The 20,848-nt window shown below is 38.5% G+C and overlaps 1 pseudogene; it reads left to right on the forward strand.

Annotated features, from left to right (window-relative positions):
* Positions 1-17,971: 17,971 nt before the first annotated feature.
* Positions 17,972-18,469, forward strand: LOC123593790 (annotated as a pseudogene).
* Positions 18,470-20,848: the final 2,379 nt, after the last annotated feature.

Consider the following 20,848-nt stretch of genomic DNA (forward strand, 5'->3'; position numbering starts at 1 on the left):
AAGAGAGAGAATCTTAAGTATGCTCCCTGTCCAGTGCAGAGCCCAACACTATCTCACAACTGTGAGGTCGTGACCTGAGCTGAAATCAAGAGTCAGACCTTAACTGACAAGCCCCAGGTGCCTTCTAAGGAACAAAAAAGATCACACCTCTGACTGATACCCTTCAATTTCTCCCCATTCTCAAAAATATTAAATCCAAACTTGTTAGCAAGACCCCCAAAGCTCTTAGTGATGCAACTCCTGTTCACCCCACTGACCTCTCCTTATGGCCCACGCCACTCTATTTCATATCTCTGTGCTTTTCCATGTAGTTTCCTCTGCTTAGAATTTCTCTGTGCTTCCTTGTCTTTTTGGAAAAAATATTGGTTTATGTATGTATGTATTTATTTATTTACTTACTTACTTATTTAAGACTTAGTTCAGATATCATCTTCTCTCTGAAGTCTCTCCTGAAAATTAGTCAGTCTCTCCAATGTGCTGCCCTTCATTTTGTACACAATTGTGTTATGTTTATCGCATTAAACAATAAACTCTGAGAGGCTCCAGACCAAGATGGTGATACAGGAGGCTCCCCAATGTCTCTCCTCCCACAGACACACTGAATCTACAGCTACACATGGAGCAACTCCCTCTGAGAAAAGTCCAGAAACTAGCTGACTGACTCCTACATGCCGAACAAATGTGAAAACACCTACACAGAAATGGATAGGAAAGGCTGAGACACAGTCTCACCATAAACCCCACTCCTATCTCAGTGCTATACAGTTGGGAGGGAATCCCTAACTCCCAGCTTCTCCCTGAGGAACAAAGGGTTTGGACCACACATTTAGTGCCCCAAATTTTACAGCTCCAGAAACAAGACAAGAATACCCACTCTTACCATTTTTAGTCAACATAGTACTAGAAGTCCTACGCAGAGCAATGAGGCAAGAAACGGAAAGAAAAGGCATCCAAATCAGAAAGGAATAAGAAAGGCTACCTCTATTCACAGATGATGAGATATTATATGTAAAAAAACCTGAATACTCCACCAAAGAACTGTTAGAACTAATAAACAAATTCAGTAAAGTTGCAGGATACAAAATCAATACACAAAAGTCAGGGGGAAAATCAGTAGCATGTCTCTATACTAACAATGAACTATCAGAACAAGAAATTAAGAAAATAATGCCTTTTATGATAACATCAAAAGAATAAAATACTTAGGAATAAATTTAACCAAGGAAGTAAAAGATCTACACACTGAAAATTATAAAATATTGACGAAAGAAACTGATGACACAAATAAACAGAAAGATACTCCATATTCAAATTAAAATTGTTAAAATGTCCATACTACCTGAAGTGATATACAGAGTGAATGCAATCCGTATCAAAATTTCAATGGCATTTTTCACAGAAATAGAAAAACAATTAAATTTATATGGAGCCACAAAAGACCCTGAACAGCCAAAATAATCCTGACAAAGAACAACAAAGCTGGAGGCATCATACTTCTTGATTTCAAACTGTACTACAAAGCTATAGTAATTAAAATAGCACAGTATTAGTATAAAAATAGATGCAAAGATTAAGAGGAAAAGAATGGAGACCCCAGAAATAAACCCATGAATATCTAGACAACTAATTGTGTCACAGGAGCTGAGAATGTACATTAGGGAAAGGATAGTCTCTTCAATAAATGGTGTAGGGAAAACTGAATATCCACATGAAAAATATGAAACTGGACCACTCTCTTATACCATACATAAAATCGCCTCAAAATGGATTAATGATTTGAACATAAGACCTGAAACTGTAAATCTCCTAGAAGAAAATATATAGGATAAGTTCTTGACATTGGTCTTGGCAGTGAATTTTTGGATGTTCATTGCAGCATTATCTACCGCAGCCAAGGCAGGGAAACAACCTAAGTATGTGTCAACAGATGGATGGATAAAGAGTGTGTGTGTGTGTGTGTGACAGAGACAGAGCACGCTATAATGGAATATTATTCAGCCTTAAAAAAGAAGGAAATGTTGCCATTTGCCGCAACATAGATGAACCTGGAAAGCGTGATGCTAAGTAAAATAAGCCAGACAAGAGAAAGACAAATACTGTATGGTATCACTATATCTAAAAAGAAAAGAAAGAAAAGAAAAGAAACAGAGTAAAATGGTGGGGGTAATAGGAAGAGGCTGATAAAAGAATACAAACTTTTAGAGGCATCTGGGTGGCTTGTCGGTTAAACAACCGACTCTTGATTTGGGCTCAGGTCATGATCTCATCATGGTTTCTGAGTTCGAGCCCTGCATCAGGCTCTGAGCTGACAGTGTGGAGCCTGCTTGGAATTCTCTCCCTCTCTCTGTCCCTCCCCCGCTTGCTCTCTCTCAAAATAAATAAAAATAAACTTTAAAAAAAGAATACAAACTCCTAGTTATAGGATCAATCAGGTCTGAGGGTCTAAATATGACGTGGTGACTATAATTGATAATACTGTATTATATAACTATATTATGACTGTATTATTTAACTGAAACTTACAAAGAGAGTAGAACTTAAATGTTTCACACCCACACACACACAAAAGGTAATACTGAGGTGATGTTAATCCTTTCACAGTATATACCTATATCAAATCATCAAATCATCACATTGTATACTTTAAATATATTACAATTTGATTTGTTATTTATTCCTCAATAAAGCTAAAAAGGGAATCTAGCAAAACAACAAACAGATGGATTGACTCATGGACATAGAGGTGTAGACAATAAATGAAAATAATAAATTAAAGAAGACTAAAATATGAATTGAAAATTCTACCAGACCTGGTAACTTACTCTAAGTAGCTTACTCAGAAGCTCAGTTATCTAAAAGCAACTTTTAGCACCATCTAAGAGACATTTCCAGCTATCATGCTAAAAAGGTACTTGGGAAATACAGATCAGGAACATAACTATGAAGATTTTTTAACTTCCTAGACTGTTACTTCAGTTCTACCCTGTCTGTCTTCTCACAACAGTAAAACTCAAAGCCATAAAGACATAATTGCCTCCTTTCAGCACACAAAAAAGAAAATAGGATCTGAAAATACTGAAGTTTACACTTCAGAAAAAAATCTGAGGACTATACAAACCCAAGAGACAAAAGTAGGAAATCAAGCTGAGTGAGCAGAAAATTAAAGGCCCATAGGAAACTCACTTTGAACTTTAACCAAGACACCCAGAGTTTTCTAATGAGAGTCTTAATAACATCAATATCTACCTGCCCTTTTCACAAATTCAGAATTCAGAGTGAAAGTTTCCCAAGTTTATACAACTATTCAGTAGCAGAACTAGAACTATATTGTATAAGAAACAAAAATAAATGTATCCATCCAGTGAAAACCATCCTGTAAATACCAAAGTAATTCAGAAAAAAAGTGTCAGGATTTTACATAATTATATAGTCCGCTCAAAGCTCACCATATGTCGTACAAATACCTCCCAGAAGTTTGTGTGAGAGATGAGGGAGTGCAAGTGGTGTCAGTATAACAACATTTAGAATGTGCTCGTTCTAAATTGAGGTGGGTTTGGGCATCCAGTGGCCCATCCAGGGCTATGTACTCTTAAAAAGTGAAAATCTCCTTTGTTTAAAAAAAAAAAAAAAAAAAAAAAAAAAAAACATAAAAGAGGCACCTGGGTGGCTCAGTCGGTTGAGTGTCTGACTCTTGATTTCAGCTCAGGTCATGATCCCAGGGTCATGGGATCAAGCTCCACGCTGAGTGTGGAACCTGCTTGGGAGTCTCCCTCCCTCTCCTCTCCTCTCTCTCTCTCTCTCTCTCTCTCTCTCTCTCTCTGTTCCCCCACTGCACCTCTCCTCAACTCGTGCTCTCTCACTCTTGCACTCTCTTTCTCTCTGAAATTAAGAAAAAACAACAACATAAGAAAAGGGTACAAGGAGCATACATCCTTCGGCCAAGAAGTCAGATGTCCTCTCCAGTTCAGTTTTGTGTACTCTGTTCAGATTTGTCCCAGCACCATTCCTTTCCACTAAGGACCTGTGCTGGGGCCCTGTGGGCAGTAAATGGTAAATATAAAAGGGCTGAGAACTCCCTTACTCCACTGAGGCACTAGGTGAAGTTCCCCTCTAAAGAATTCAGCCTAATGCGGAATGAAGTGTGGTCCAAAAGGATGGGAGGGAGGGCAAACAGTATTTTCCGTAAGCAGCAAGTGGACACTAGGAATGGGGAATAAGGACTCAAGGGAGGCCGTCACCCATGAGACCTGAGGATGTAAAGGTGGGAGAAGTAAGCCAGACCTCCACCTGAACAGAGAAGGGACATTGCAGATCTCTCCACTTGTTACCACAGCATACATTCATTCTTTACGTTTTTCCTTTCTCCCTGAAAGTTTATCCTTAGCAATTTGTCAGGTGCCTCCTGGTCTTCATTTTGATTCCGCTGGCTTCATAATATTTGTTGAATATTTCTTCACCATAAAATTTGTTGAACTATCGCCGAGATTTACACATTTAAGCTGTTTCCAATATTGTAAGGAGAAAATTCAGCCTTTTCCTGACTCATAACATTCTAAATTCTCAGAAGGGGTTAGATAGTGAGTCAATGTGATGAAATAATTTTGAGTCTTAATAGATAAATATAATCAAATTAGTTTTTCAATTCCACTTTTTCTACTGCAAAAGGTACTATCACTAAAAACAAAAACAAAAAAAATTATCATTTTCATTACTCCCTCTTCAAATGTTTGATGTTGTCATTTAAAAACTTCCTAATTGGGGCGCCTGGGTGGCTCGGTCAGTTAAGCGTCCGACTTCAGCTCAGGTCATGATCTCACAGTTCGTGAGTTCGAGCCCCGCGTCGGGCTCTGTGCTGACAGCTTGGAGCCTATTTCGGATTCTGTGTCTCCCTCTCTCTCTGCCCCTCCCCTGTTCATGCTCTGTCTCTCTCTGTCTCAAAAATAAATAAACGTTAAAATAAATAAATAAATAAAAATAATAAAAACTTCCAAATTCAGGGTGCCTGTGTGGCTCAGTTGGTTAAGCATCCAACTCTTGATTTCAGCTCAGGTCATGATCTCACGGTTTGTGGGTTCAAGCCCCACTTCGGGCTCTGCACTGACAGCACGGAGCCTGCTTAGGATTCTCTCTCTCTCCCTCTCTCTCTACCCCTCCCCCCCTTCCCCCCTCAAAAATAAGTAAACTTAAAAAAAAAAAAACACTTCAAGTTCTGGTTGACCATTTTCTTCTTTACTTTGCTACTTCTTTAAATGGGAAATGGTATGTACTTGTTTCTTTCATTTCCAACAGAGATTTTTTTCCCCACAATTATGTAACTTCATTATCTTTCTTAATTATTTTTTTCATTTCCTTTGTCCATTAAAATTCTACCTCACTGAAGGGCATCTGGGTGTCTCTGTCAGTTAAGTGTCTAACTCATGGTTTCAGCTCAGGTCATGAACCCAGTGTCGTGGGATCTAGCCTTGCACCAGGGTCCGTGCTGAGCATGGCGCCTGCTTAAGGTTCTCTCTCCCCCTTGCCCCTCCCCCACTTTCTCTCTCTCTCTCTCTCTCTCTCTCTCTCTCTAAAATAATAAAATAAGGGGCGCCTGGGTGGCTCAGTCAGTTGAGCGGCCGACTTCGGCTCAGGTCATGATCTCTCGTTCCATGAGTTCGAGCCCCGCGTCAGGCTCTGTGCTGACAGCTCAGAGCCCGGAGCCCGTTTCAGATTCTGTGTCTCCCTCTCTCTCTGCCCCTCCCCCATTCATGCTCTGTCTCTCTCTCTCTCTGTCTCAAAAATAAATAAACATTAAAAAAAAATTTTTAATAAAATAAAATAATAAAATAAAATTCTACTTCAATTCCCTCTCCAGTAATTTTTCATAGGTTTTAGATAGCTCTGAATCCAATATTGAGACCTTATGCCCAAGTAGAAAAAGAATCATAGATGCAGGTTATAAATTAATGTAAAATGGTATCTATGTAACAATGCTTAACTTACATATTTATAATCCTACACCCTTGAACAAGGAGGTGTTTGTTACTGATAAGGTAAATTGCCAAGGCTTACAAATACGATGCATACAATTTCTGAAAAAGATGGAAAAAAGATGGCGAAAAATGTAAGGATCTTTTTTTAATTATGTAAGAACCTGAATGTATATACATAAAAGTATAATTCATGAACAAAAATGATGCATATTAATAATAGTTACCAACTAGGCAACTACCAGGTACCTAGAATTTTATTTAAAAGACTTATAACAAAGTAGACTTTATTCATAAGGAAATTGATGCTCAAGTTCATACTAAAAAATAATTCAAATCTTGATCAGCATAATTTCAAAGTCATGGTCTTGCCATACAGTGCTCTTCTTAGGGAGTTGCAAGGTAAGTCATATGAGTTAAAGATCATAAAACTCCTATTTCCTCTCTCGTCTAACATTCATAATTTATGTTTTTTTGATGTATAATTTTATGGCTTTTTAAAAACTCTATATTAGTTTGGGAATATGTGCAGTTAAATAAGATTCTAATTAGACAAACACAATATAAATACTAAGACCCTAGAATTGTAAATATTGTTTATACCTATCAAAGTATGTCCCAGATAGATTTGTGTTAAGGAAAATCCCATAGAATCAGTATTGTGCAATAGATATTTCCTTGCGTTAACAGCTGAGGACAGAAAACAAAGTCACATTTTTGAATACTTCATCTCTCTCCACACACCACTGCCTCATCCAAGATAAGCCCACCAACACCAGGAACTGACTCCTCATTTCAAGGCCTCATTCCTGGTTATAAGTCCCTTTTAGAGAGAAAATTTCATCTACCAGGTAACTCTCTTCTCTACCACTACTGGGCCTGACATTTCACATGGTGTCCCTGTTGAAACCCAGATAGTTCTATCACTTATGCATGATCCAGCTTGTTTCCTGACAGATTTATGGCAAAATGGCACACACCTCCACCAAAAATCTTTCAACCAATCAGCTCTATGACAACTGTCCACTACCAGGGAGAGTTCCTTCAGTTCAGGCTTTTCTACCAATGGGAATGGAACTTACCTGAAGTTTATTCAACCAGCCTGTAGAGGACAAAAGACTGAAAGATAAGCAACACATGTAGGGAGGCTATGAGAATCTGGTCTTCATGAACCAAATAAATTACCACTTGATCAATCATTGGTTTCATTAAAATAAAACCCCAAGGCCAAAAAAAAAGGGGGGTGGTAAACACAGCCCCCATGCTATACTGACTGGATTCATGTCACTTGGGCCCATGGGCTTCTGGACATTTCAACAGATCGTCCAAATTTGATTTTGCTTCTCAGTTATTTCAGCCTTATCCATATGCACAAGCAGCCATCTTCCCCAAGACACAGTCAGGATTGGGATGACTGGATCCAGGATTTCAGATCTCAGCATCTGCTAAGAGTTATCATATTCTCTCTCTCTCTTTCTCTCTCTTCCTTCCTCTCTGCTCCCTCTCTTCCTCCCTCCCTCCACCCGCACCTCCTCCCTTCTGTCTCCCCACAAAACCCCTACTTCCCAAGAGCAGAATACTTCACTTCTTTTCATTCTCAAGATCCGTCCCCCTTTTCATTCTCCAGGGATGGTTTGTTTGTTTGTTTTTTTCCGGAAAAAATCCAACCATGTTATAATTGAAAAAGTCCCTTTCAGAGTCTGTTTTGCTTCCAATGAGATCAACTGTGTTGAGTTGCAAATCTAGCAATGAGAGATATTCATATTGTACAAAAGTCCATCCTGAGAATAGGTTCAAGAGTTTGGGATGTGATGAATGAAATGTGCTTTAGGACATGAGAATGTCAAAATTTTATAAGAAGATAGTCTAACCCATGAATGTGTATTAAAGTTACACACTTTGACCACAGCCATCTACTTATATTCATGGTAAGAACCTAAATGAGCTTATTAAATCACCTATTAAACATAGAGTTCTCCAAGGAACTGTCTCTCACGTTAAACACTGCTCTCTCCATAACAAGAAAAAGCATTAGTACCTCTAAAGAAGGGCCTAAGAATATATGTAAACTCTAGATAAAGTTCAGAAACTGAGTATCAAGGGCCCTTGGTTTTGTATTCTCTAAGAAAATAATGCACAACAGTTAGAAATGCTTGGTGACATATTAATGAAAGTCAGCCTGCATAACTTTAATTGGGTACTGGAAATTGTTCCTTGTGTTGCCAACAAAAAACAGATGGAGAGTATCATTTCAAAGAAAGAGGTAATGAAACTTCCCTTGAAGAAATTGCTTAAGAAAAATGGTCACACTTGATAATAGAATAATCTTTAAGAACACACACCATGTGACACTTAAGTGGAAAAAACAAAAAAAACAAAAACAAAAACAAAAATAAAAGAAGAGTAAACGCACTAACTTCATTCCTAACACGTATCGATCTGATGTCTAGAGAGTGCCAGCTCCCTACCCAACAACTATCTCATCATTGGACCTCTCATGATATTGCCAGTTACAAGGAAGAGAATGTTCTGGCCATCTGCCTCATCTGAGGTTTATTCACACGAGTGGTAGAGAACCCAAGTCTAAAAGATAAGCAACACGTGTAGACAGATTATGAGATTCTGGACATCATGAACCAAATAACTTACCAATTGCTTAATCCCTGGCTTCAACAAAATAAAACTCCAGTGGAAAGAAGATTCTCATGACTCATGGGGAAGGGAAATTTTCTCATTCCAGTAAATGAATTTCTGACACATATCCACAGCTGTTATATAGCCATAATTAAGACTGGCTCAATTTGAGTGGATAATCTATCATTAATCATTCAAAATAAATAGGTACTCCAAACAAAACATATCTTTGTGTAGCATTTTAGAATAGGTAGAATAACAGATTCTACAGACTTTTTCAAGTTCCTAGCCACCCTCTTGTGACAACTCATCACCCTTTCCTACACCCGACTTTATGTTGTTCTCCCTTCTTGTCCACGATCAGCAATGTCTCTGACTCTATTCTTCCTTCACATCCTTGATCTACTGGCATCACATCCAGCACTGACAACCAGTGGATCCATCTGTGGTTAATTCATTACTGAACAATTGAAAACTCATTCTAACTCCAGTCTCTAACATTGGGAATACTGTCTGTAACCTGATTTTGCTTCTACCTGACTTTACGGGCTTGAGTGAGTCATGACACTTTCTGGGTTTTAACTTCCCTGTTGTTAAAGTGAAGGGTAAGACTAGATAACTCCGAGTCCCCTTCCAGTTATCACATTCTCATCCTTGAACTCATAGCAACATCAAAGTAGTTTCTAATTCTTAAAGTACTTTCTTTGAATGCACCACTAAATTTGACCTTCATACAGCCCTTGGAGGTTGGTAAGGTAAATATTACTAGTTCCATTTTGTAATGAGAAAGATGGGGTTCAGCATTAAAAAAAGTTGACTGAAGCCACACCACTTGCTGCTGGCAGAAGTCTTCTGAGTCCTAATATAGTGCTTGTTCCATTGCACTGTGCTATTCCATGATATAATTGTAAGATGAACAGAGGCTACCAGTGGGCATGCCTGGGGGACAAGAATGATCAGGATTGGGTTTTCATTCAGCTCACTGCCTTCAGGTGGCCCTTTTCTTGACGGGTGCCTGAATAATATATGCTGGTAGAATTCTATAAGGGATGAAAAAGGAGATGAAGAGTTTCAGGGAAAGGGTGAAGAAGAGAAAGGGAGAGATGTAAAAGCCACCATATGGAGTGAAACTTTAGGGAAGAAACATTCTTGAGGAGGACTTTTAAGAACTTTTGTTCTAAGGTGTGCATTGAAACCCTATCTTCCTTATCCATGATAAAGCAACAGTAAAAACCAACATCTTTTTTTAATGTTTTTGAGTTAGACCTGTATTTTATTTTTATTTTTACATGAATGAATTTCTCAGATAGGTCCCAACATTTGTGTTATAATAAGAGGAAGAACACTTTTATATATCATCAGTCCCACTGAGCCAAATTAGACAAAGCAATAAGTTCCCCTATGTCTCTCTCTCCCTCACCCCCCGCCACACACACAGAAGGTATTGTTAGTCATCACTTTGACCTGAGAATATATAATCTTCTACTTACCTTTTTACTGAAGAAATAGCTAACTCTGAGCCCATTAACTGTTTGATACACCTGGGAGATGTTGTGTGCCATAGAAGATTACAGATAAAGTAGGACAATATGAAAATGCACTTCTATCTGACTCCAACTGAATGCTGAACCTTCAGTGTGCTGAATCTGGTGCCCATCATCCTAATGTTGAAGATTCATCTGGAGTTTAGGGAAGCACAGTGTCCTGAAAAAATAAATCAACATAAAGCCAAGGGAAAGATTTGAGTTACCTGATCTAAATAAGACCCTTTCAACCTTAAAACGTCTCCCAAAAGGCAGTATTTCCCAATCTGAGGGATCTGAAACTGTGGGGGCTGCAAATTGTATGCAAGAACTGTACAAACTGATAGGGCATATGCGCCTTTTCAACAGATAGATACCCTAAAATACAACAAAGATGGGGAAAAATGACATTGCAAACTTTAAAAGTTTGTAAACTATTGACATAAAAAGAAACACAGTGAAGTCCAACTTAATTTTAAAGGTACTTTTCTGTACTTTAGTTTTAATCTATCTTCCAAGTCTACTCATAAGATTTGCCATGCACAAAGGACAACAATAGTATTTAGCTAATTTGTTTGGCAGATGAGTACCTTTTACTCCTTCACCTTGGTAAACCACATTTTTAAAAAAGGCATTCAAAGGAGTAATTTCCATAGGATAATGGGAGTAAAACAATATCCCAAATTTCTTACTAGACATGGTGGAATATCATTTAGAAAGCATTCAAATTTAGCACAAACAATGTAGTTTACAGGAGATCTATTTCTTTGGATCCACACAGGAAGTAGAAACTTACACTTTGAGTTCCTTCTACATGGCAAGTCCTTCAAGCACACTACTTATCACTATAATCTTAAGAGCTAGGTATTATTATTCTCATTTTAAGAAGAAATAAGGAAAGTGTAAGTAAAATGTCTAAGGTAACTCAACAATTGAGTGATGGAGTATTATTTACACCTAGATTTCTCTGATTATGATGATTTTCCTATGCTTTTTCACTATACCATGATGCCACTACACCATAATGTGACCTTTTCACTCTACCATAACAGTTCCTTAGCAAAGTGAGCTCTGCATACCAGAAAGTACAAATATGTACACAATTTATGTCTCATGTTTGGCTCATATTCTTTTGCATTAGAAAAACTCAGGAAGTGTATAGAGGAAGATGTGGATTTGCACTCGATCTGCATAATTCATTAGGATTTCAGAGTACATTAGGCTATTAGAAAAGCTGTCTTCAAATATCATAGAATTGAGTGATCCCAGATAAATGGCACTCCTCTTTTCCTGCCTGAATTCTGCACCTACTGAGAGACAGAAAAGTAAGCAGAGGAGGGCAAAAATATCTCCTTTATTTTTGATAAGGGAAGGACATGGCTTTCAGTCTATCTGCCAAGTGGGCCTTCTGATATAATATGTACCCCCAGAATTAGGCAGGCTTGCCTCCTTACCACAGACCAACTAGACAATCTAATACCTTTCCACATTGGGGCCTGTACTTGTAGAGCGTACAGCATAGAAGAGCCAATTGGTATGTGGGGCTTCCTTCAGAAAGTTTGCTTCTAAGAAAAGGAAGGAAATAAAGGGCTGAGTTATGCATGCCCCGTTCCTTTCTCAAAATCTTAAATCAGGTAATTTACTCCACCCATGCCTATGTGAGAAGGGTCTGAGGAAAGACTCTAAGAGGAGCATGTAGGCAAAAAATCCTATGAAAACAAGGAAGTTTTCAATGCCTAAGAAGTTTCGATGCCTAAGTGCCATTTCTGATAAGGAGGTTGAGCAGCAGAGTGGCCGAGCGCAAAAGCTAGATGAGTATGTCCCTTACCCAGAACTACAGTCAAGCATCCAGACACAGATGAGCAGGAGAATGGGATCAGGAAACCAGAGGAAGGGAGCCTGAAGGGAACATCATAAGGGATGACCAAAAGCCAATATCTGGAGCTAGAGGATGAAAATCAGAGAAATGGAGACCAAAGTAAAGGGTGAAGCAACAAACAGTAATAACCGAACACCTGAGATAGGAGCTATTGTCTCTGCCTAAGTTTTACAAGCTCATAGCAGCATGCTAGATAGGAAAGGTGCCTAAAATCATAAAAGTGCTGAAACCCACCCTTCCATCATGGAGTAAAGTCAAGGTTTCCTTGGGTTTACCTAGCCATAAGCTTTGAAGTATAGAGAGATATCCTGGAGGTGGGATACAGAGTTCCATGAGTTTCACTCTTAGCCAGGGCCCCAGGTTCTGGTATTCCCCACAGTATATGTGGGGTTTCCCATCATAAGGTATCAGGGTTGGACGTTCAAGCTTAGGAGTGGAGAAGCACACTGGTTATGTATGGAGAGTTAGAAGCTGCAATTGGAGCTGAAAAGCCATGGAATTGGTGATCTCTATTGGTTTGACAAGGGGTGGTGGCCCTTTGGTTTGCGGCACAAGTTAATGGTTACATGCATGTCTTGGAGATTCTTTAGAATGTCCTGACGCTTCTCCAGAAAGTAGGCAAATGCTGATATAATGTAGATATTATGAGGTTTTAACTATTTAACTATTAAAGTTAAGAATTCATTTAGTGATTTTTTTTTAATTTTTTTAATGTTTATTTATTTTTAAGAGAGAGACAGAAAGCAGGGGAGGGCAGAAAGAGGGGGAGACACAGAATCCAAAGCAGGCTCCAGGCTCCAAGCTGTCACCACAGAGCCTGATGTGGGGCTCGAACTCACAAATGGTGAGATTATGACCTGAACCAAAGTCAGATGCTTGACTGAGCCACCAGGCACCTTGTAGTTTAGTGATTATTAATAGCAAACCAAAAACAGTGGATTAATCAAATTTAAAGTCTACTTTGCTACATAACTGAAGTCCAGAGGTAAGCAGACTAAAGCTATTTTAGCAGTTCTATGAAGCCCAAAACTTCACAGTAGCACTCTCCAGGTACCCAGTTTCCTTCTGGCTTTGTACTTTAATCCTTGCCTTCCACATGGCTACCAACACTCCAGCCATCATGTCTATGTTTCAGGCAGAAATAAAGAGAAGGGCATGAGTAACTTTTCCTTAAGCCCCACCTGACAATTTATGCTTATATCTCATTGGGTAGAATTAAGTCAAAGGCTACCCCATGATCAAGGAAGGCAGGGATTTGCAGTGTTTCAGGTGGGTATATTACTAACATCAATAAAATCCAGGTCTGTTGGCAAGGAAGAAGAGTAGATATTCAAAAGGCAACCCACAGTCTCTTACACAGAGGTACAGAGAAAAGGGATAATGTGGTCCCAAGTCATTACTGCTATGTATGTGGACATTCTGGATAAAGAATTAGAGTGACTTATTAATGCTACACAAATTCTATGGGGGTGCCCCAGGGAAGTTCATGTTTCAAGACTGGGTAGGGCTATTTACTTCATAAGCCCCTAGGTCTGTCCTCTCTGCAGATGCAATATCACAGTTGTCTGTGCACTAAATCAGGGGTTCTAAACTACATCTTTTTTTTTAATGTCTTTGCCTTTTTTAATTTTTTTAATATGAAATTTATTGTAAAATTGGTTTCCATACAACACCCAGTGCTCATCCCATAAACTACATCTTTTGAAAGAATGCTGGTCTCTCTATACCAAAATCACCAGAATACTTACTTAAGCTACAACCTCCTAGATCTTGCTGCACAGACATAGTTTAGGCACCATGTTCTATGTGGTGCCATATCAGAAAAGGCTACTAAAAGCCATCATGGACTGTGTGAGGTTGAGCTGAAGGGTGTAAATGACTCCAGCTGAACAGGTACTTCTGGGCAGCCTGGGCCACCTTTGGAGACAGTGGCAGTGTTCTCTCCTGAGAAAGAAGGGTTCTCAAGATGGGGCAGGCTCACTTGCCTCCTAATGACACAGCCTGAGGGGCAGAGGGCCTGGCTGGCTTCATAGGATTCCCAGCACTCATTCAGAAGAGAAGCCAACTCTCTCAAAGAGGAAAGCCCACACTTCCAGGTGTTTTGCTGATCTTCCCCATGCTCAACCCATGCCTCAACTGCTTCAAGCTAGGAGCATTGGAATGCATCAACACACCAGCAGAGTCTTGGAAAAAGTTTTCCATGCCTCAAAGGCAATCTTGAGTAAGTAACTACCATCCCTTCAAGGTAGCTAACTCATTTCTGGCCTCTTAGTCTCCACATATCTTAGAATTCATAAACTCTACAGTTAGTGTTCCAATAGATAGATAGATAGATAGATAGATAGATAGATAGATAGATAGACATCTAAAAGTCTTATGTCAAATTATTCATTCCTTTTTAAAAAAAATCGGTCCTTTGCATAGGAAGAGAAAGCTTTTAAACAAAAACATTTTAAAGGTTTATGATTATTATATCTATAAGATAAAATATGAGGTGACAGGAAGAAGAAAACAGAGAAGGGGGAGGAAATGCAATACATCTTTTTGCTCTGGCTGAGCCCAGCAGAAGCTAACTATAAGATCCAAGCACGAAATGATCAAGTTCCCAAAACTACACTCCCATCTACATCTTCTACCATGTTCCCAAACTCTATACTAATGTTCATTCTAGGCCCTTCCTCAAATTTTAATCTTGTACTTTCAATCCATTCAATCGCCATCACATAATAAGCACACTAGTATGATAACTTCTGTTCTTAGTGGTCTGGAGGTTCCTTAAGTCTCATCTCCCATCTTGAGACTTCAGTCCCACTGATGTCCCTACCGTGGACATTCTGAAGTCATCTGCCCTCCCTACAACCAATCAGTGCCCTTGTGTATCCTTAACAGAAATTACCAACATCCCTGTGCATTCAGTGGAGGAACAGTTATATTTTAGACACTCACAAAGGAGTGGAAACAAAAGGAGCTGCCACTTTATCAACCCCTAAGCTGACCTACTCATGATCTCAGAATTCACCTGCAAGTCATATTTCATTTTAGTGAAGCACTTCTTCATGGTAGCTGGCTAATTTCTGTAAAAGTAATTTACATCCATTTCCTCTTGTTACGTCACTGACTCCTCCCATAAGCCTAACAGGCAGCTATTAATCCATTATTTTCTCTTGGTACCTCTTTCCTTCAGCTTTCATATTTTTTGGTATCCTAATATCTTAAAACAGTAAAGCTTTCAAAAGTGACTAACTTACCCTAAGATGTTATTCATACATCAAAAAAGTAGTTTTCAGAAATATCTTACACAGCTAGCCCCTTCCTTCAAATGGTGTCTAATATAAAAACTTGATGTGGTAAGGAGCATTAAGGAATCTACTCCTGAAATCATTGCTTCACTATATACTAACTAATCTGGATGTAAATTTTAAAAAATAAAAAATAAAGTTAAATTACAAAAAAAAAAAAAAACTTGATGTGTAAGTGGCTCTGTTTTCAGGGGTGGGAGAACCCAGATAGGTGGGCTCGTGCTCATTGAGGCTTTCCAGAAGGACCTTTCCAGAAATCTAGGAATCTGTAGACCACATTTTGAAAAAACTTATACTAAAGGAATCTGAATTCTTTAAATACCTTATAAATATTGACAAGTTCTACCCTGATTTGTAGACCATGTCATGCTTGGATAGGTCTAAATATTAAAAAGTATATGAACAAGTCAACATAGAACCAATGAAAACATACTGCAACAAAGAAAGGAGCCAGCCATAAGGCATGAAACCTCAGAATAGAAGTACTGTTAAAAAGGGGCACCTGGGTGACTCAGTTGGTTAAGCATCCAACTCTCTATTTTGGCTCAGGTCATGATCTCATGGCCATGGGACTGAGCCCCCACATCAGGCTCCGTACTGCATGAAGCCTGGTTGGGTCTCTTTCTCTCCCTCTCCCTCTCCCTCTCCCTCTCCGTCTCCCTCTCCCTCTGTCTCTCTCCCACTTGTGTGCTCTTTCTCTCCCTCTCTCTAAGTAAATAAATAAACACTTAGAAATACTGTTAAAAATAATAAAATGATTTCTAAAAGAGCCAGAAAAAAACTCTAGCAACTAGTGTTCCCAAAGACACAGAAGATATGATTTTTGTAAAACAGAAATAGCAACTTTTAATGAAGAATACAGCTTAATGAGGAAAGAGATGCTGAAGAAGCTAGAAAAAAGTACAAGAAAGTCCAATACATCATAACAAAATTAGAAATCCATTGAAGGAGGTCAAAAGCAGAAGTGACATTAATGTACCTGGAACAATATATTGAAGACAAACTTGAGAAGGTATCACTACAGAGAGAGGCAATGAGAACAAAAATGTTAATTATGACAGGAAAAAATAGTAAGTTTTAAGAACATAGAATTGGCTAGATCATCCTGACAGAAAACAGCAACAAAACATTGGCCTTCAATGACACGCTGACCAGATGAACTTAACAGACATACACAGAAGAACAGGGAATAAAATCCAACCTAAGATTGATGTGTCCTGAAGAAAGAAATAAGAAATAGGAGGACCCAAGAACAAACTAAAAAAGAAAGAAAGAAGAAAACGAAGAACATTTTTCCAGCTAAAAAAAAATAAAAAGGCCTGAATCTATTTAAAAAAAAAAAAAAAACACAGGGTTCATCACGTTCCAGGAACAGTTATTGAAATAGAAACCATTGCTAGACACAAAAAGGCAAACTATTTTAATTATGTGGCTAAAGAAAAGTACTATAAGATGTAAGAGGAAGAAAAGCTTACCTAGAAAGGAAGAAATTCAAGTTTCCCCCAGTCTCCATTACACATTTAAATTCTGTTATAAAATGGAGGTGTTCTGTAAAATGTTGAGGGAAAAAATCCTAGTGAACCAAAATACCAAACTTAGTTTCTCCTTCACAAACAAAAGCAACAGAAAGAACTTCTCATGCAAGGATTCAGCAGGAATGCCACAAATGTACACCCTTCATAGAAATGTCCTAAAGTACATTCTATAGCTGAGGAAGTCAAAAGAGGATTTCAGAAGTCAACAGTCAAAATATGCAGGCACTGCTGTCAGCACGTATAGAAAACAATTTGACACAGAAAATAACTACAAAACTTATTGTAAATATAATTTTTGAGTTGCACTCAAAGCCAATAAAAAAAAAGAAGTTGCAAGGAAACTTTCATTGGTTAAAAGAAGATGCTATTTAGGAATAATTCCACGAGAATAAATCACAGAAAGGACAGAGAATGCCAAAGCTAAATAAATTCCTCACCATGAAGTAGAACAAGTTGAAAAGTATTTTTTGAACTTTATTTTTAAGAAATCATAAGACTGCCATTTATGATATTCTGATGAACTAAAAGGAAAGCTCATTCCACAAATGGACCCCTACAGGAGTCTGAAATTTTGAGGAACTGAAATTGTAAAGTTGTCCCACTGGATTACTAATGCCCCTAGGCTCCTGGAAGAAGGAAACAGAAATCCTTTTGGAATGAACCAACCTTCAACACAGGCCTCAAAGAATTCACCGCCCCCCCAAAAAAAATCCAAGGAATATGAACAGCATACAGTAAGAAATCACAAAATATACAAGGAAAGAGGGTACCAGAAGAGAAAAATCTATAGTAATAGTAGAGAGCAAAAGCAGACTTTCAAAGAGTTCAGATATTGCAACTATTAGACACAGAATATGGAAAAGTATATTGGATTAAGATATTTAAAGAAATAAAGAAGTGTTGGCTGTTGGTTAAGCCACCCACTCTTGGTTTCGGCTCAGGTCATGATCTCACGGTTGGTGAGATGGATCCCCATCTGGGTCTCTGTGCTGTCAGCTTGGAGACTGCTTGGGATTCTTTCTCTCCCTTTCTCTCTGTCTCTCTCTCTCTCAAAATAAATAAATAAACATTTAAAACGAAAAAGGAAGAAGTGTTTAAAATATGATTCAGGGGCTGGGGAATGGCCAGTGGCCTGCAGAGCAACATGCCAAAGTTTTATTGTGACTCCAGTGACACATACCTCACCCATGACTCTCCATCTGTGAGGAAGACACACCACAGAGGTAGGAAACACAAAGAGAATGTGAAATGCTATCAGAAATGGATGGGAAAGCAGTCTCAGAGCCTGATCGACAAAACAACCACTGCATATCAACAAGGCAAGATGCCTCCTACTCTATTCTCTGCTTCTCCTCCTGCAGAGGCAATGATCCCACCTCCCACCAGTTTCCTGGGTCCTCCTTGCCCTGGTATGATGCCAGGTCCCCATATGCTGGGTCTTCCCATGATATAGGCCCTTCCCATGATGATAGGCGCTCCTCCGCCAGGGACAATGCCAGTGTGACCTGCTCCCGGAATGAGGCCACCTATGGGAGGCCACATGCCAATGGCACTTGGGCCCCCAGTGATGAGACCTCCCACGCATTCCGTGATGGTGCCCACTCAGCCAGGAATGCCTCAACCAAGCAAATAAGGAGAGAGGGGAGCTTCTTTATATCCATTTTATATTACTTGTTCTACTTCACTAGGAGATCATGGTGCTGTGACTCTGGGTGTTTTCTAACAGCATGACAAGGAAGACTTGCCCCCCCATTTTCTATTAAAGAAAGAATAGTTTTGGCAGAAGAGTAATGAGACCAAAAAAAAAAAAAAAAGCAATTTTCATTTGTATTGTGAGATGTGAAAATTATCAACTGTTTTAAAATAGTTTAAAAATAAATAAATGAAAATAATAAAAAATAAAATATGATTACAAACAAGAGACTATTAAAAAATGCTATAGACTGAATGCTTGTGCCCCATCAAAATTCATATGTTGAAACGTGCCCCCAATGTGATGACATTAGAAGTTGGAGTCTTTGGGAGGTAATTAGATCATGAGTGTGGAGCCTTCATGAATGGGTTAGTGCCCTTAAGAAAGAGACCCCAAAGGACTCCTTCACCTCTTCTGCCATGTGAGGACACAGTGAGAAGACAGACATCTATGAACCAGGAAGCAGGCTCTCACTAAACACCAATCTGCCAGCACCTTGATCTTAGACTTCCCAGCCTCTGGAACTGTGAGAAATGAATGTTTGTTATTTAAACCACCCAATCTATAGTATTTTTATTATGGCAGCCTGAAGAGACTAAGACAAAAATAAGCGGATTTAAAAAGAACAAAATTATATTCCTAGTAACAAAAAATAATAATAAAATCATTGAAATTAACAAAGTCCATGGAAGAGTTGAACCAGAAGATTGGACACAAATAATAGTAGTAGCAAAATGTTAGGTAGTTATAAAGAATTAACTCAGTATGCACCCTCCAGAGAAAAAATACGGAAAACATAATAGGTAGGTAAAAAAAACAGAAGATAAAGTAAATTTCTAACATACATCTACTTGGAATTTCAGAAGGAGGGATGAAATAGAATGGGGAAGAGGTAATACCTTAAGAGAAAATGACTAGTAATTTCTCAGAACTGACTGAAGAAACTAATACACAGTTTCAGGAAATCCAGTGAATTCCAAGTAGGATAAATAATAAGAAATCCAGGGGCACCTGGGTGGCTCAGTCAGTTAAGCATCCAACTTTGGCTCAGGTCACGATCTCACGGTTCTCATGATCTCATGGTTCTTGAGTTTGTGCCCCACCTTGAGCCCCGCTATAGACTCTCTGCTGTCAGCACCGAGCCAGCTTTGGATCCTCTGTCTCCCTCTCTCTACCCCTACCCCTCCCTCCCTCTCTCTCTCTCTCAAAAATAAATAAACATTTTTTAAAAAGGTTTCGAGAGCAAGTATAAAGACATTTCAGACAAAATAAAAATTAGGAATTTGTCACCATTAGACCATCATTAAAGAAAATTCTAAAACTAAGCTGTCCAATAGAAATGTAATGAGAAATATGTAAATTTAAATGCTCTGGCATAAAGCCACATTTTTAAATGCATGAAAAGGTAAAATTAATTTTAATACTGGTCTATTTAATCTAATATATTAAAAATTATTTCAATATGTAATCAATATAAAAACCATTAATGAGATATTTCACCCTTTCTGGTACCTGGTGTTTGAAATCCGGTACACACTCTATACTAACAGCAAATCTCAATTCAGACTAGTAATTATATTTCAAGTACTCAATATCCATATGACTGGTGGTTACCATATTGGTCAGCACAGTGCTAAGAGACATACTTAGAAGGAAGATTATTCCTGGTAAAATGGCTGAGATGCAAGAAGAGAGGATGAGCAAAACAAGTGGTAAAAACTTGGGCAAACCCAATGTCCCTAAGGGACACTGACTGTCTAAAACAATAATATTTATATCGTACACCAGAAGTTAGGGAAAGGTTTGATCAAATTCTGTTTAGTTTGGGGAAAGAATACTTTGTGAGGATGTTGTATATACTTCATATTACATCACATTAAGAGGTACACGACATCTAGTCAATGGTGGCAGGACTGGATCAGGGTGAAACAGCCAAATGCCTCCATCACAAAGTCATATTTCTCTCACCTTTTACCAAAAATCAGTCCATGGGGTAAGACCCAAGCAGAAGAAACAAGTACAAAGTCTGTGAGACAGAAGTACGTCTGGTGTGCTTGAGAAATAGTAAGGAGAAAGATTCCCTATACTGTAGCACTTGGCTAAGCTAATAACTGATCAGGATCATTCTACTGACAATTCTTTTAAAATGAATGTATTAGCAGGAGTGCTGATGCATAGGGGCACTTGTACCCCAATGTTTATAGCAGCACTTTCAACAATAGCCAAATTATGGAAAGAGCCTACATGTCCATCAACTGATGAATGGCTAAAGAAGTTGTGGTTTATATATACAATGGAATACTACTTGGCAGTGAGAAA

Source organism: Leopardus geoffroyi, chromosome D4 (assembly GCF_018350155.1).
Source record: "Leopardus geoffroyi isolate Oge1 chromosome D4, O.geoffroyi_Oge1_pat1.0, whole genome shotgun sequence".
Lineage (NCBI taxonomy): Eukaryota > Metazoa > Chordata > Mammalia > Carnivora > Felidae > Leopardus > Leopardus geoffroyi.